This window comes from Ranitomeya variabilis, chromosome 1 (assembly GCF_051348905.1).
Source record: "Ranitomeya variabilis isolate aRanVar5 chromosome 1, aRanVar5.hap1, whole genome shotgun sequence".
Taxonomy (NCBI): Eukaryota; Metazoa; Chordata; class Amphibia; order Anura; family Dendrobatidae; genus Ranitomeya; species Ranitomeya variabilis.
The window spans coordinates 856,061,197-856,080,256 of NC_135232.1; the positions used below are offsets into that span (position 1 = coordinate 856,061,197).

At 42.2% G+C, this 19,060-nt stretch overlaps 1 protein-coding gene across 2 annotated transcripts in view; it reads right to left on the bottom strand.

The window, feature by feature from the left end:
• The window catches only part of GPRIN3 (GPRIN family member 3), a 167,077-nt gene that overhangs the window by 134,930 nt on the left and 13,087 nt on the right, over positions 1-19,060 (bottom strand). Inside the window, exon 1 of one of the 2 annotated variants that reach the window (XM_077277176.1) lies at positions 18,187-18,279. The exons of the other annotated variant lie outside the window; for it this stretch is intronic. The gene's annotated coding sequence lies outside the window, so the exon portion shown is untranslated. Of the gene's footprint in view, positions 1-18,186; positions 18,280-19,060 lie in introns of those variants that run through there. 2 annotated transcript variants of the gene reach the window in all.

Consider the following 19,060-nt stretch of genomic DNA (forward strand, 5'->3'; position numbering starts at 1 on the left):
ATAAGAACATAAAGGTTCATCTCAGTTTTGCCAGAAAATGTTTTGATTATCCCCAAGACTTCTGCGAGAATACTCTGTGGACTGACAAGACAAAAGTTGAACTGTTTGGAAGGTGTATGTCCCATTACATCTGGTGCAGAACTAACACAGCATTTCATACCAACAGTAAATTATGGTGGTGTTAGTGTGATGGTATGGGGTTGTTTTGCTGCTTCAGGACCTGGAAGACTTGCTGTGGTAAATGGAACCATGAATTCTGCTGTCTACCAAAAAATCTTGAAGGAGAATGTCTCGCCATCTGTTCGTGACCACAAGCTAAAGCGCATTTGGGTTATGCAGCAGGATACTGAACCAAAACACACCAGCAAGTCCTCCTCTGAATGGCTTAAGAAAAACAAAATTAAGACTGAAGTGGCTTAGTCAAAGTCTTGACCTTAATCTGATAGAGATGCTGTGGCATGACTTTAAAAAGGTGGCTCATGCTCTGAAACCCTCCAATGTGGCTGAATTGTAACAATTCTGCAAATATGAGTGGGCCAAAATTCCTTCAGAGTGTGGTAAAAGACTCATTGCCGGTTATCGTAAATGCTTGATTGCAGTTGTTGCGGTGGCCCAACCAGTTATTAGGTTTAGGGGGCATCACTGTTTTACACAGGGCCCTGTAGGTTTGGATTTCTTTTTCCCTTAATAATAAAGACCTTAATTTAAAAAGTGCTTTTTGTTTTTACATGGGTTTGTCTAATATTTAAATTTGTTTGGTGATATGAAACATTCAAGTGTGACAAATGTGCAAAAAAAAGGAAATCAGGAAGGGGGTAGACACTTTCACACAACTGTAAGATTGAACAATGGGCAGCGACTAATAGAATGGTATTTAACAGGGAGAAATGCAAGATTCTACATCTGGGCAAGAAAAACAAAAATGACATCTACAAAATGGGAAGAACAGAACTAAGTAACAGAACGAGTGTAAAAGACCTTGGGTATACTAATAGATCACAGACTGCACTTGAGTCAAGTGTGTTGCAGCAGCAAAAAAGGCAAACATAGCTCCGTGATGTATTAAGAGAATCATAGAGTCTAGATCACGTTTAGTAATTATCCCCCTCAACTCCTCCTTAGTCAGACTCCTTACCTCAATACTTTGTCCAGTTCTGGCCACCAAATTTTAAAAAAGACATTGAAAAACTGACGTTCAGAAAGAGCTGCCAGGTTGTCCTATGAGGAAAGGTTAAAGAATCTGGGAAAGTTTAGACTGCAAAAAAAAGGCTAAGAGGAGACTTAACAGCTGTCCACAAATATTTGAAGGGATGTCATAGTGTAGAGGGATCATACTAAGGCCAGGGTCACACTTGCGAGTGCAATGCGAGAAACTTGCACGAGTCTCTCGCATCAACACCCGGCACTGCCGCTGGCACTCTGGACCAGAGCGTGCGGCTGCATGTATTTCTATGCAGTTGTAGTACCTTGGTCAGAGTAAATAATGCACTCCTAAAATGATAATAGGTGCTTCAGAGGAAAAAGAAGCCAATTCCAAATATAGAAATCCTCAAGCACTCAAAAACATTCTTCAAGACCAACTATGATGAAGTAAGATAAATATATTTATTTTACTCAGGGAATCCACAGCCGACAAAGGTCAAACAGAAAAAATGGCATCCCTATACAATTTTTTCTGTTTGACCTTTTTCGGCTGTAGATTCCCTGAATTAAATAAATATATTTATCTTACTTCATCATAGTTGGACTTGAAGAATGTTTTTGAGTGCTTGAAGTTTTCCACAGGTAAACGCTCCGTTCCTGAGAGCCGGCGGCAGTGCCTGGTATAGATGTGAGAGACTCATGCGAATTTCTCACATTGTACTCGCAAGTGTGACCCCGGCCTTATTCTCATTTGCACATGGAAACACAAGAAGCAATAGAATAAAACTTAAAGGGAGAAGATACAGATTATATTTTAGAAAAAAACTTTTTGACATGGAGGTTGATCAATGAGTGGAACAGGTTGCGATGAGAGGTAGTGAGTTGCCCTTCAATGGAAGTCTTCAAACAGAGGCTTGACAGACATCCTTCATTGAGCAGGGGATTGGACACGATGACCCTTAGAGTTGAAGGTCCCTTCCAACTCTAACATGCCATGATAATATATATATATGTATATATATATGTACACACACACACACACACAGTACAGACCAAAAGTTTGGACACACCTTCTCATTTACACTGTGTTCCAAATTATTATGCAAATTGGATTTAAGTGTCATAAAGATTTAATTGTTTTGTTTTTCAAATAAACTCGTGGATGGTATTGTGTCTCAGGGCTCAATGTATCACTGAAATCAATCTTAAACACATGTGATAATTGGTTTTCCAGGTGATTCTAATTAAAGGAAAACTACTTAAAAATGATGTTCCACATTATTAAGCAGGTCACAGTTTTCAAGTAACATGGGAAAGAAAAAGGATCTCTCTGCTGTCGAAAAGCATCAAATAGTGCAATGCTTTGGTGAAGGGATGAAAACATTAGAAATTTCCCGAAAACTTAAGCGTGATCATCGTAGTGTTAAGAGATTTGTGGCTGTATCTGAGCACAGATGTGTTTATGCTGATAAAGGCATAATGAGGAAGATTTCTGCCAGGCAAGTTCATCGGATTAAGAGAGCAGCTGCTAAAAAGCCATTACAAAGCAGCAATCAGATATTTGAAGCTGCTGGTGCCTCTGGAGTCCCTCGAACCTCAAGGTGTAGGCTCCTTCAAAGGCTTGCTGTGGTGCATAAACCTACTATTCGGCCACCCTTAAACAGTGTTCACAAGCAGAAATGGTTGCATTGGGCCCACACATACATGAAGACTAATTTCCAAACCGTCTTGTTTACTGATAAGCGTTGAGCAACCCTGGATGGTCCAAATGGATGGAGTAGTGGATGGTTGGTGGACGGCCACCCTGTCCCAACAAGGCTGCAACGTCAGCAAGGAGGTGGAGGAGTCATGTTTTGGGCCGGAATCATGGAGAAACAGCTGGTAGGGCCCTTTAAGGTTCTTGAAGGTGTGAAAATGACCTCTGCAAAGTATACTGTATAGAGTTTCTGACTGACAACTTTCCTCCATGGTATAAAAAGCAGAAATGTGCCTTCAGGAGCAAAATCATCTTCATGCATGACAATGCACCATCTCATGCTGCAAAGAATACCTCATTGGCTGCTATGGGCATAAAAGGAGATAAACTCATGGTGTGGCCATCATCTTCCCCTGTCCAAAACCTATAGAGAACCTTTGGAGTATCATCAAGCAAAAGATCTATGAGTGTGGGAGGCAGTTCACATCAAAACAGCAGCTCAGGGAGGGAAGAAATACAAGCAGAAACTCTCCAAAAACTCACAAGTTCAATGGATGAAAGAATTGTGAAGGTGATATCAAAGAAGGCTACTATGTTACCATGTAACTTGGCCTGTTAGGATGTTTTGGAGTTAAATAGATTTTTTATTCAGTCAATGTAACCTCCTAATGCGGCTAATTCCACAAATGAGCATTTTCAGTTCTTTAAAACATATCAAATGTGTAGAAATTCTACTGTGCCTAATAATTTGGAACAGTGCATGTTAAGTTTTTATTCATTTTGGAGATTATACTGTTATCATTGGGAGGTTTCTTCAACAAAATTTGATGTATACTCTAACGGGTGATGACTTATTAGACTGACTGTCATTTGCACCAACCATTTAGGAAAATCAGATAAAAATGTCAGTTGCATAATAATATGGAACATAGTGTAAAGATTTTTCTGTATTTTCATGACTATGAAAATTGTAAATTCACACTGAAGGCATCAAAACTATGAATTAACACATGTGGAATTATATACTTAACAAAAAAGTGTGAAACAACTGAAATTATGTCTTATATTCTAGGTTCTTCAAAGTAGCCACCTTTTGCTTTGATGACTGCTTTGCACACTCTTGGCATTCTCTTGATGAGCTTCAAGAGGCAGTCACCGGAAATGGTTTTCACTTCACAGGTTTGCCCTGTCAGGTTTAATAAGTGGAATTTCTTGCCTTATAAATGGGGTTGGGACCATCAGTTGTGTTGAGCAGAAGTCTGGTGGATACACAGCTGATAGTCCTTCTGAATGACTGTTAGAATTTGTATTTTGACAAGAAAAAAGCAGCTAAGTAAAGAAAAACGAGTGGCCATCATTACTTTAAGAAATGAAGGTCAGTCAGTCCGAAAAATTGGGAAAACTTTGAAAGTGTCCCCAAGTGCATTTGCAAAAACCATCAAGCGCTACAAAGAAACTGGCTCACATGAGGACCGCCCCAGGAAAGGAAGACCAAGAGTCACCTCTGCTTCTGAGGATAAGTTTATCCGAGTCACCAGCCTCAGAAATCGCAGGTTAAGAGCAGCTCAGATTAGAGACTAGGTCAATGCCACACAGAGTTCTAGCAGCAGACACATCTCTACAACAACTGTTAAGAGGAGACTTTCTGCAGCAGGCCTTCATGGTAAAATAGCTGCTAGGAAACACTGCTAAGGACAGGCAACAAGCAGTAGAGACTTGTTTGGGCTAAAGAACACAAGGAATGGACATTAGACCAGTGGAAATCTGTGCTTTGGTCTGATGAGTCCAAATTTGAGATCTTTGGTTCCAACCACCGTGTCTTTGTGCGACGCAGAAAAGGTGAACGGATGGACTCTACATGCCTGGTTCAACCCGTGAAGCATGAAGGAGGAAGTGTGATGGTGTGGGGGTGCTTTGCTGGTGACACTGTTGGGGATTTATTCAAAACTGAAGGCATACTGAACCAGCATGGCTACCACAGCATCTTGCAGCGGCATGCTATTCCATCCGGTTTGCGTTTAGTTGGACCATCATTTATTTCTCCACAGGACAATGACCCCAAACACACCTCCAGGCTGTGTAAGGGCTATTTGACCAAGGAGGAGAGTGATGGGGTGCTAAGCCAGAAGACCTGGCCTCCACAGTCACCAGACCTGAACCCAATCGAGATGGTTTGGGGTGAGCTGGACCGCAGAGTGAAGGCAAAAGGGCCAACAAGTGCTAAGCATCTCTGGGAACTCATTCAAGATTGTTGGAAGACCATTTCCGGTGACTACCTCTTGAAGCTCATCAAGAGAATGCGAAGAGTGTGCAAAGAAGTCATCAAAGCAAAAGGTGGCTACTTTGAAGAACCTAGAATATAAGACATATTTTCAGTTGTTTCACACTTTTCTGTTAAGTATATAATTCCACATGTGTTAAATTATAGTTTTGATGCCTTCGGTGTGAATTTAAAATTTTCATAGTCATGAAAATACAGAAAAATCTTTAAATGAGAAGGTGTGTCCAAACTTTTGGTCTGTACTGTATGATATATATATATATATATATTAGTGTAAGTGATCAGATGATGGCAGGCTCAATCCCCTAAAAGCATTAACTAATGCAATAAAAAGTAATACAAAAAAATGCACAAGTTTGGTGTCGCGGTACTCCCACTAACTTGGACAACCATGATGATAGGTTATTTTCAATGTAAAAAAAATTATTGTTTTTTTACAAAATTTCATGTGGGTCAGCTGTGATGTTATGCACCCTGCGTCTATCTCCTCCCCCTAAAATCTTGTTTTACATCTAGAAGCAGGGACAGAAGCAGGGACAGAAACAGAGTGCAGAGGCTGTCCTCCCCTTGTCCACGGCTTCTATAAACCTATGGAATCAGGAGATCTTTAGAGGGCGACAAAAACTGTAGTAACTGCAGTGATGACGCCTAAAGACATCCTGTTCCAAGAGGGGTAGTAGATGCAAAGAAGTAACTGCAGCCCCAGTCTATTGTGACGCCTCGTTGGTGACTCCTCTCAAGTCCCAGTCACATTTAAGAATTAACAGAAAAGGGATATGGAGAAGTATAGGGTATTTTATAATAAAATTGCAAAAGTGATTAGCGTGTAATAGATATGTTGAAAGGTCTTATTATCAGATCACCCCTTTAAGACCGTCTTTAATTTGTGCCAATTTATCTTTTAATTTGCACTTTTTACTTAATCCATTTTTTGTATGTGTTTGTTTTATATATTCGCCTTTGTGAACATGCCTTTTTGCTTTTAGGATGTTCATTCATCAATTGTGACCTTTGAAATATTTTTATGTGAATGTACCAGAAGTAGTCCTCTGGATGAATTTAAGACATACATTTTGTGCAACTATTATTGTGGTTTGCTGAATTTTAAGGTAATATGTAACTTTTTGCTCTAAAAACAGTTTTGATTTTGCGCAAAATTCATAGACCATGTGAGCCAAGATGAAGAATTTGCCGTAAATAATGTCAATGCATTCCACAAGACAAAAAAGAAAAGCAACAATAAAGAATCCTTGGCTTCTAAAAAAGCTTTGCCTCTGAAACCAGATTGCTTTTAACAATACCTACACAACAATGATCATAGTAATAGATTATATATATATATATATATATATATATATATATATATATATATACATATATATATATATATATATATATATATATATATACACACACACATATACATATACATACATTTACACACATACATACATGCATACAGTTGTTCTCAAAAGTTTACATACAGCAGCAGAACTTTTGCTTTCTTGGCATTTTTTCAGAGAATATGAAAACTTTTTCTCCACTCATGGTTAGTGGTTGGGAGCAGCCGTTTATCGTCAAACTACTGTGTTTTTTCTTTTTAAATCATATTGACAACCCAAAACATCCAAATGACCCTGATCAAAAGTTCACATACCCCATTTCTTAATACCATGTATAGCCCTCTCTAACATCAATGAAAGCTTGAAGTCTTTTGTGGTAGTTGTGGATGAGGTTCTTTATTTTCTCAGATGGTAAAGCTGCCCACTCTTCTTGGCAAGAAGCCTCCAGTTCCTGTAAATTCCAGGCCTGTCTAGCATGAACTGCGCACGTGACATCTCCCCAGAGTGGCTCAATGATATTGAGGTCAGGAGACAGAGATGACCACTCTAGAACCTTCATTTTGTTCTGCTGTAGCCAAGGACAGATCGACATGGCCTTGTGTTTTGGATTGTTCTCATGTTGGAACGTCCAAGTACATCCCACGCGCAGCAGTATTTGCTGACAACGTGCTGCATTCTTCTTTCCTTCAACTTCGACCAAGTTTCCTGTGCCTTTGTAGCTCACACATCCCCAAAACATCAGCGATCCACCTCCATGCTTTACAGTAGGAACGGTGTTCCTTTCGTCATAGGTCTTGCGGACCTCTCTCCAAATGTAACGTTTATGGTTGTGGCCAAAAAGGTCAATTTTGGTCTCATCACTATCATAGTAACATAATTAGTAAGGCCGAAAAAGACATTTGTCCATCCAGTTCAGCTGTAAATTACCTTGTTCCACATGAGGCTTGTCTCTGTGCTGTTTAGTGTATTGCAGGTGAGATACTTTTTGGCATTTGAGCAGTAATGGCTTTCTTCTGGCAACTCGACCATGCAGTCCATTTTTCTTCAAGTGCCTCCTTATCGTGCATCTTGAAACAGCCACACAGTTAGTTTTCAGAGAGTCCAGTATTTCAGCTGATGTTATTTGTGGGTTTTTCTTTGCATCCTGAAAAATTTTCCTGGCAGTTATGGATGAAATTTTTGTTGGTCTACCTGACTGTGGTTTGTTTTTACAGAGCACCTGATTTTCCATTTGTTAATCAGTTTGAACGCTGCTGACTGGCATTATCAATTCCTTGGATATCTTTTTGTACTCCTTTCCTGTTTTATACAGTTCAACTACCTTTTGCCGTAAATCCGTTGACAATTCTTTTGCTTTCCCCATGACTCACAATCCAGAAACATCAGTGGCTGGATGAAAGATGCAAGAGTCTGTCTGGATCCCTGAAACTCACTCAGCTTTTATGCACACACACTGATTACAAGCAAAGAGGTCACAGGTGAGGATGTTACCTTTCCCTTTAGTAGCCAGTCAAACCCATTTGTGTCAACTTCTGTGCATGTTATCAGGCCCAAATCACCAGGGTATGTAAACTTTTGATCAGGGTCATTTGGGAAAGAGAAAACACAGTAGTTTCACAATAAATGGCTTCATACTACCACTAACCATGAGAGGAGAAAAGTTTTGGTGTTATCATTCATATTCTCCTAGCCAGGCTGAGCTGCGATAAGATCCTGTGGGATCTCCACTAGCACTGTGAGCACTCAGGGCTCATGGTGCTAGCGGTGATCTCACAGAAGTCACCGCAGCTCAATCCAGCTGGGGACGGAGTTTAGTGACCGGAGGTTACCTCTATGATGTCACCCCCAGTCACTGGTGCTGCATTCCCAAGCAGCTCAATCACCAGTGGTTTTCAGCTGAGACGGTCGCATCCTGGCACCGTCCAGGTTGAAAACTGTATATCCCCCAGACACGGATTATGGCGTGGGACACAACGACGGACAGTTATGGTATATTGTTTTATTAATTTACTTTTATTACAGGAGATCAAGGGCTTCGCTTGGATTAGGCGTAATAACAAAAATGTTAAATTGTGTTTCGTTTATATTTCAAATAGACTTTATTCTTGTTGTGTCCTTATTTACCATACAACTATAGGATTAGTAATAGGGGTCTTATTGACGCTTCTTCATTACTAAGCTGGGCTTGATGTCACCGGTGACATCAACCCCACAACTATTACCTCACTTGCAAGGGCAAGTGGGAAGAGCCAGGCAAAGTGCAAGAATTGGAGCATCTAATAGATGTGCCTTTTCTGGGTAGCTGCGGGCTATTTTTAGGCTGGGTGGGTCAATATCCATAGCATCTTACCAGCCTGAGAATACCAGCCCCAGCTGTGAGCTTTGGCAAGGCTGATTGTCAAAAATGGGGGGACCTTACGTTTATTTTTAATTATTTAAATAATTAACAAAATATCAACAAAATATGGAGTGGGGACCCCTCTATTCTTGATATCCAACCTTGCTGATGCCGACAGCTGCAGAGTTTTGTCTGGCTGGTTATCAAAAATAGGGGGGAACCCACACCGTTTTTTTTTTTGTTTTTTTTTAATTGCCGTATTTATTTACAGCGTAGGTGTGGCAAATTATTACTTGCATCCACCGCTCCTGCTGCCACTGTTATTAGCAGCAGCAGGGGTAGGTTGATGGGAGTAATAATCCACTATGTTTGACAAGTGTGACCAACCTGTCAATCACCTTTCCAAGCGATGCTACAGATCACTTGGAAAATGCTAGCATTCTGCAAGCTAATTTCGCTTGCAAAACACTAGTGTTTAGCGGGAAAACGCATGCCAATTCCGCATGCGATATACCCGCGGCAGGAGTTGCGGAATTGCCGCAGAAATTTCCATGGCAATTCTGCAACGTGTGCACATAGCCAAAGAATTGACATGCTGCAGAAAATACTTCACTGCAAATACTTAAAGGGAAGGTGCCGCAATTTTGTTTTTGTATTAAAAATGATTGTTTATATAAACAATTATTTTTAAAACAAAATTATTTTTTTTTAATTTTAATATCTTTTTTATTATTAATTATTTTTGCAGCCACTGGGCGCCACCATTTTCCTTTGCAAGAGTGTAAGAGTCCCAGCACAACACTTACACTCTGCAAATACGGCAGCCCTGGGCATAGGACTCAGCAGTCGGCGTCCGACCCCATACCTATCATTGTGCGGCTCCCTGCTCTGATCTGGCCACGCCCCCTGGGCTGTCTCCACATCACAGCAGAGGCAGGAGGTCGGCGCCATCTTTCTTCAGCCCACAGTGTACCTGTGAGCTCCACTGTGACTTGAGAGCTGCACTGTTATAGGAGGGACAGCTCCATCTGTCTCTCCTTTCACACTGTCAGCAGCGGCCGTTCCCTATCCTCTTCTATGCTGCCTGTAATCTCTAGAATCGCTAGAGAGGATGAAGTGCTGCATCTGATGTCCTCTTATCAGGAGCTGCAGAGAGGTAACCGAGGGGGGGATGGGGGAGGCGCTGTGCTGCTCCGACCCTGCCTCTCACTGTAGCTCATCAGGACATCAGACCGTGTATCTATCACTATACTGTGCTGAGCCGTGTATCTAATCCTCTCCTGTGTGATACTGTCTGCTGCGCCGTGTATCTAATCCTCTCATGTGTGATACTGTCTGCTGAGCCGTGTATCTAATCCTATCCTGTGTGATACTATGCTGAGCCGTGTATCTAATCCTATACTGTGTGATACTGTCTGCTGCGCCGTGTATCTAATCCTATCCTGTGTGATACTGACTGCTGAGCCGTGTATCTAATCCTAACCTGTGTGATACTGTCTGCTGAGCTGTATATCTAATCCTATCCTATGTGATACTGTCTGCTGAGCCGTGTATCTAATCCTATCCTGTATGATACTATGCTGAGCCGTGTATCTAATCCTATACTGTGTGATACCGTCTGCTGCGCCGTGTATCTAATCCTATCCTGTGTGATACTGTCTGCTGAGCTGTGTATCTAATCCTATCCTATGTGATACTGTCTGCTGAGCCGTGTATCTAATCCTATCCTGTGTGATACTATGCTGAGCCGTGTATCTAATCCTATCCTGTGTAATACTATGCTGAGCCGTGTATCTAATCCTATCCTGTGTGATACTATGCTGAGCCGTGTATCTAATCCTATACTGTGTGATACTGTCTGCTGCGCCGTGTATCTAATCCTATCCTGTATGATACTGTGCTGAGCCGTGTATCTAATCCTATACTGTGTGATACTGTCTGCTGCGCCGTGTATCTAATCCTATCCTGTATGATACTGTGCTGAGCCGTGTATCTAATCCTATACTGTGTGATACTGTCTGCTGCGCCGCGTATCTAATCCTATCCTGTATGATACTGTGCTGAGCCATGTATCTAATCCTATACTGTGTGATACTGTCTGCTGAGCCGTGTATCTAATCCTATCCTGTGTGATACGGTCTGAGCCATGTATCTAATCCTACCCTGTGTGATACTGTCTGCTGAGCCGTGTATCTAATCCTATCCTGTGTGATACTGTCTGGTGAACCGTGTATCTAATCCTATCCTGTGTGATACTGTCTGGTGAACCGTGTATCTAATCCTCTCCTATGCACTCCTCTCCCCCCTGCATGTCTTTCCCCATTGCACACCGAATGTGTGCGATAACAGGAGCTGCAGGGGTCATGCTGTAGTATGGCATTATGTGTGATCTATATGACGGTATTATGTGATCTGTATGGTGGTATTATGCTTGATCAGTATTGTGAGAATTATATGGTGGTATTGTGTGTGATCTATATGGTGGTATTATGTGAGATCTATGTGGCGGCATTGTGAGAATTATTTGGCGGTATTGTGTGATCTATATGGCGGTATTATGTGAGAACACTGGCAGCATTATGTGTGATCTACATGGCGGTATTATGTGAGAACACTATGGCAGTATTATCGTCATAAAGGGGACCCATTCTAGGGTTGTTCTGGTTGAGCAGCTGCACGTGGGTCTGGGGTAATAGAGGGGGCAGCATGACCTCCAGTTAGGTGCAGTCAGGGCTGGTGAGGCAGCTGAAGAGAGGGGTCTCATTTTTATCGTTACTATATGGCTACATTTCCCCCCAGCGTCACCCGTACTGCGCCTGTCGTCTCACTTTCACACATCGCCAGGACAGGATGGAGAAGACAGGATCTGAGGAGGGGAATGGGGTTTTTGCATGCAAAGTCTGGATCAGAACAGGCCATCAATCCGCAGAAATGTTTCCTGGATTTCTGTGGAGCAGACGGTCCATCCATGTGTATAAAAGACAGCGGTCTATGTACAATCCCTGGCTGCTCCGCGCACCGAACAGGGTGCCCACCCATAGACCAGCACACTGCTCTCCTGAAATACTCTGTGCTGCTGTCACCCTGCTCCCTCCACCACATATCTCCCAGAATCCTTGCTGCCTGCCATCCTCGGTGACTGTCTACTTGTCAGTACAAGGCTGCTTTCACACTAGCGTTGGTATGGGGCCGTCGCCATGCGTCGGCCAGATGTACTGACGCACGTTGTGAAAATAATGAACAACGGGGGCAGCGGATGCAGTTTTTCAACGCATCCGCTGCTCAGTGTGATGAGCGGGGAGGAGGGGGAGGAGTTCCGGCCGCGCATGCGCAGTCGGAAGTGGCGGACACGATGCACAAAAAAGTTACATATAATGTTTTTTTGTGCCGACGGTCCGCCAAAACACGACGCATCCGTCGCACGTGTGGCCATACGTCGCAATGCGTCGCTAATGTAAGTCTATGGGGAAAAAACGCATCCTGCAGACAACTTTGCAGGATGCATTTTTTCTCCAAAGCGACGCATTGCGACGTCCGTCAAAAGACGCTAGTGTGAAAGTAGCCTAACTCTGCAGTCACCAACAAAATGGCTGCTCACTGGGTTCCTGAATATCATCCTCTCTTATCCCTTAGCAAACACCAGGAGGGGAGGAGAGGAGACATCACACACGTGTCAGCAGACTCCGCCCATAATTACTGCAGTGCAGTAATGTGAGCTATTTGTATGCTAGGTTTTTGTGAAATTTCAGCAGCTGCTCCCCCTAGTGTTTAAAAGTGGAAATTCCAAAACTTTTCAAATCATTTTTCATATTTTACTAAATTATAAACAAATGATAATATTTTTTAAGAAAATGTAAACATTAATTCTTTACATTTTTTCAATTGCGGTAAAAAAAATTTTTTTGATGGCACCTTCCCTTTAAGGAAATTTACTTATCATGTGAGCATTACTTCAGGATTGTCATTGAATTAGCTTGCATAAGGATTCCATAGCATTTTGGCCCATTTCCGTGAGGAAAAAACGCTACGAAAATGCATCAAAAACACACTGTGTGCACACAGCCTAATAGGGATCAGCAGTTTATGTTTAATGCCTGGGTTTTACATTAGGGGCTGTTCACGCTGTGTTTCTTTACTGCGCCTGGTGGGTTCTGCTTGAATCCTGAATAGAGCCATACAGAAGATTGCAATGACAGGAATGGAGTTCAAATGAATTCCACATGTGATGGGTTTTTTTTCTGAACGTGTCCGTCTATTCCAACAGCCACAGAAAAGTGAACGCTTTTAGACGAAAAAACACAGACTCTGAGGGTAGGTGCACATGATCAGTAAAGGCTGCGGGTTGGATGTTGCATATTTGTGCAGCGTCCAGATGTTATCCCATGCCCACTATGCGTCTAGAGACACCAGTGGCTCACACGTGGAGATGGACATGTGGCGTGTCTTTCCAGACCGCAGCATGTCACATGCGTATTCACCTGCGTTCAATAAACGGCAGCGCTTTGGACACAGCGGACATGTGCTGCGTCCAAAGAGCTACCAATTCCTGATCGATTGCACATACCTTAAGAAAACAAATCATTCAGTTTCAGAAAAAAACAACAAATTCCTTTGACCTCTGCTTGTGTCGGTGCAGTCTGTGGCCCCGTAGGGGATTTATGTGAATCCTGTTTTAGGGGGATTCAGGCAGAGCCCCCGGACACACTGCAGAAGCTCAGTGTGAACAGGGCTTAATATAATATTGTGTGGAATAGTGCCGTCTACTATACTATTCCGCGCTGTCACAGTACAGCAGCCAGACATGGACACCGGCCAGAATACACTATTTTTTTATAGATCTATTACATGTCATCTTTCAGCATTTCTGCAGCATTTTTCCTTATTCAAATGAATGGGAAACAAAAATGCAAGTGAAAAGGCTGCAAAAAAGCAGAATATTTCCTGCCAACACTGTAGATCAATCCGCTGCAAAAATAGGGCATGTGAACAGACACTACAGGGGTTTTCTGAGAATGTAAAAAAAAAAAAATTACATCCCCTGCGGCTCCAGCACCGATGCTCCGGGGGTCTCTGCCAGTCTTAGCATGTTTTTCACGGATGCCACATGTATTCTATTTAATCTACAGTGTTGCACTCATGTCCATGTTTTCCCAGCAGCACAGATAACAAGGGCCAATACAGGTCTATGGGTCCGTGTAAGCATGCCGTCCGTGTGCCATCCGTGTGCCGTCCGTGTTTATCATGGAAAGTATGTGAGAAGCTTTGTAATTTCATTTCCAGTATCCATACAGGAAAAACATGGATGGCACATGGACGACACACTGACTGAAAACACCGGTCACACGGATATCAGTGTAACACGTACGTGTTTTCTATGGACATGTGAAGGGGCCTAACAGTGTTGTTGGTGGAATATTTCAGGATTGGGGGGCCCTGTTTGAATTTTGCACAGGGCCCCAATTTGTCTAAAACCGGCCCTGCCAGTAAGTGACACATTGCTGGGATCAATCAGGGTCTAAGCCCCTACATTATGCTGCTCTCAGCTTACGTGGCAAAAACCTGGTGACAAATTCATTTTACGTGGTGGTCCAATACTAATATATTGATGACCTATCTTTAGGATAGATCATCGGTATCATTGCGATAAAGGTTCAATACATGGCACCTCCATCGATCAGCTGTTAGCAAGTTCAGGTACATAGCGTACGGAACAAGAACACCTTAAGGCCACGTTCACACTTTGCGGTGTGCTCTGCGGGTTAATCCCGCAGCGGAATTGATAAATCTGCAGGGCAAAACCGCTGCGGTTATCCCTGCAGATTTATCACGGTTTGTTCCGCGGTTTCCGCTGCGGGTTTCCGCCTATACTATTGATGCTGCATATGCAGCAATATGCAGCATCAATAGTAATGTAAAAAATAATAAAAATCGGTTATACTCACCCTCCGATGTCCGGATCTCCTCGGTGCTGCAGGCGGCTGTGCCGACAAGGACCTTCGTGACGTCACGGTCATGTGACCGCGGCGTCATCACGGTCATGTGACCGCGACGTCACCACAGGTCCTGCTAGCACAGCAACTGAGACCGGACGCCGCGGGCAGCGCTGAGAGGTGAGTATAGCATCATTTTTTATTTTAATTCTTTTTTTTACACCAAAATATGGTTCCCAGGGACTGAAGGAGAGTCTCCTCTCCTCCACCCCGGGTACCATCTGCACATTATCCGCTTACTTCCCGCAACGTGGGCACAGCCCCATGCGGAAAGTGAGTGGATCAATGCATTCCTATGGGTGCAGAATCGCTGCGATTCTGCACCAAGAAGTGACATGCTCCTTCTTTTTTTCCGCAGAAAAGCCGCGCGGCTTTTTCTGCGGAAATCCGCAGCGTGGGCACAGCGGGTTTTGTTTTCCATAGGGTAACATTGTACTGTACCCTGCATGGAAAACTGCTGCGGATCCGCAGTGTCAAATCCGCTGCGGATCCGCGGCAAAACCCGCAAAGTGTGAACATAGCCTAACTCTTCACACTCATATGGTGGCTGTTCTTAGGTACTGCATCTCAGACCCCATTTCATTTCCTAACAAACTTGTGGATTTTTACACTGCCAGACAAGACATTTTTCTCCATTTTATCCCTATGGACACCTACGTTTTTGCTATACTACTGGAATGCTACGGGAGGGATAAAGTGATCATACGGAGGAAGGACTCAATAAAACCCAATGCCTCAGCTTTCTGCACCTTCGTGACTATAACGGTATGGAATAGTGAAATACTGAGGTGAGCTGAAGTCACATTTGAGTTTCTAGCTTTGGAGTTAAGTTAGGCATTAATCAATGCTTGACTTCTTCAACAAAAACACACATCGTGAATAATTCATCCCAAATATACCGATATAAAAGCTGCCTTGTAAAGCTCAATGGCCATGAAATACAAACCACTGCCAGATGATCTCTAAGGTTTGTCTTTCAGTTGACTGATGTTTTATTTTTCCTGCCTTTGTTTAGTGTTCGTGTTATCAATTATTTACAGTTTTTATGTCTCTTGTGCGTCCTCACAGTATGCCCTGTATACAATATATTGATAGGTGAACACGTTTATACAGTTTAGAGCGTGGTCTATATTAAATGAAACACACATAATCCATAGCATTATCCTCGGACATGATTTTAGGTTCTGAAAAGCTGTTCATATAAGTCTTGATTTAATACCCATTCATCCATCAGGAAAGGCTTAGAAATTGACAAATGATCTGTGTCAGTCACATCTAACACCCCCCTAAGCTCTTATAAAAGATATTCTTTTCTGTGAAGTCGCCAGCATGGGCGCTAGACCTTTATTTCTTAGATGTTAAATTCTTTTCCGGAGCGAGCTGAAGCTACTAATTGAAATCACACCGACTTCCAACAGCTTTTAGCCACTGTGCTGTCAATACCTTTTTGGTTTCTACTAAACCAGATAGATTTCAAGTGACAACCAAAACCTCAAAGGATTTTCCTACATTGTTAATACATGAAAACATATTGTTTCTTTTACCTAATGTTAATGCATAGCTCTGTGATCTGGTCAAAATGTATCTTAAAATGTAGTATAAAGGGCAAGTCATAAATGACAGATTGCTAATAAACTGACGTGCTATGAAGAATTTATCAATGTCAGTTCGTCTCTTTGCTGAAATGTCACTTTGCAGCAAGGATAATAAGTCAAATATGTAATATATCTTATTTAATGACCTGTTGTAACACTTTTCAGACTCAAGCAAAAACATACAAGAATCAATCTCTCCACATTGCTCTCATGGTACCACCACAAGAAAAAAAGGTGATACTAGGTCTAATAAAGTATCAAACTGTAACAACTTTATTATCAAAATCATTTAGACAAAAGGTGAACGGAGATGACAATACAGAGTTATATATAAAAGGATATTGTGCAAAACAGCAGGAGGTTTTGTACCCAGCCTCTTATTTCTAATGCATCTCCAATAACTATTCGGATATTACTACTAACTAAGGAGAGATAGTACTCATAGATATTACTGCAATTAACGGATGGTATATATTGCAACACTGTTAGTGCTGCCAAAGTACCAATAGCCAGCAAATACCACCCATCGCCATCATGGCGCCAGTAGCCAAACACTTAATCAATGAATTGTGCAGTATAAGCTGCTATTTACCCACCGCAATGCAGATGGGATCTCCTGGGACGCACCTCCGCCCCAACGCTCGTTTTGGAAAAACAACCTTCATCAGGGGGCATTAGACTAGATGACGCAAGTGAGTTTAAAAAGGTATGACCCCGGAAGTGTATGCCGTACCTGCCCCGGAACCTGTAGCGCATTGTCATGACCACCATGACGCCGGTGAGCGTCCCAGCCAGACGGCAGGAGGAGAGAGACCACGGGGGCCCCACGTGATCCCAAGCCACCCGACCAAGGCAGGGAAGCACGCAGGCGCAGCGGAAAGGAGAACGCACACAGACCCGGATAAGGTATACATGGGAAAACATGTTGCCTCTATACTATAAACATAGTAATACCCACACAAAAGAGAATGTCACATTGGCACTCAAACAATATGGATATGTGTATATACAGTGACTTGCCGCATCAGATTACAGATAATCTCTACGATATTCACCTAAAAAGTATTAATGGGGCAGATCCATGTGGCACACATACCCTATAATGGCATTAAAGAATTATTATACTAATCATCAATATCGATATAAATATGAAGACCATTTGAGCTATCTCTTAGGGTATTCATGTGGTGCACCCCTGGGATACATTAGTATTTTGTAAGCCTTAATAATATATAATATATGGTCTTCATATTTATATAAACTGTCCCACTAGTTAACCCCTTCAGTGAACACCGTAAAAAAAAAAAAAAAAACCGAGGCAAAAAAACAACGCTTTATTATCATACCCCGAACAAAAAGTGAAATAACACGCGATCAAAAAGACAGATCTAAATAACCATAATACCGCTGAAAACATCATCTTGTCCCGCAAAAAACGAGCTGCCATACAGCATCATCAGCGAAAAAATACAGTTATAGTCCTCAGAATAAAGCAATGCAAAAATAATGATTTTTTTCTATAAAATAGTCTTTATCGTATAAAAGCGCCAAAACATAAAAAAAATATAAAAGAGGTATCGCTGTAATCGTACTGACCCGAAGAATAAAACTGCTTTATCAATTTTACCAAACATGGAACGGTATAAACGCCCCTCACAAAAGAAATTCATGAATAGCTGGGTTTTGGTCATTCTGCCTCACAAAAATCGGAATAAAAAGCGATCAAAAAATGTCATGTGTCTGTAAACATTACCAATAAAAACGTCAACTCGTCCCGCAAAAAACGGTAATTAGTCTTACCGGTAATTGTATTTCCAGGAATCCATCCTGACAGCACCATTGGAGGACGTCCTTCTTACCCTCAGTGGGACAGGAACAACAAGCGGTTAAAAGGACCGTCCCCACTCCACCCACCAGTGATGTTCTAAGTACCACATCTGGATGGATGCAAAAAGAGAGTTTATTAACAGTCATATACCAATGTTACATCACATTAGTCAATAGTATAAACTTGCAGTGGGAGGGAACTAGTAGTGCTGTCAGGATGGATTCCTGGAAATACAATTACCGGTAAGACTAATTACCGTTTTCCAGTTCACCATCCTGACAGCACCATTGGAGAAATACCAAAGGATGTTAAACTAGGGTGGGACTACTGCATGTAATACTTTTCTACCAAAAGCTAACTGATCTGATGAGACATCTAATTTATAGTGTCTAGCAAAGGTAGAAAGACTGGTCCAAGTCGCCGCCCTACAAATTTGCTCAGCTGAGGCTCCCCCCATGATGTAGAGATAGCTCGGGTTGAATGGGCACTAAGAATATCCGGGGGATCTTTCCCTTGGTCTGTATATGCTAGGTTTATCATAGTTTTGATCCACCTTGCAATGGTTGATTTTGCTGCCTTGCAACCTCTATTTGGACCCCCGTACTGTATGAACAAGTTAGTGTCTCGTCTCCAACCTTCCGTCGCCCCCAGGTATTTTAGAACAGTCTCCCTAATGTCAAGGTTATGGTAGACCCCTTCCTTTGTGTTTCTAGGGTGTTGGCAGAATGAGAGAAGGATTATCTCCTGATTTATATTTGTTGAGGACACTACCTTGGGGAGGAAGGCTGGGTTAAAGGTACCGTTACACTAAACGACTTACCAACGATCACAACCAGCGATACGACC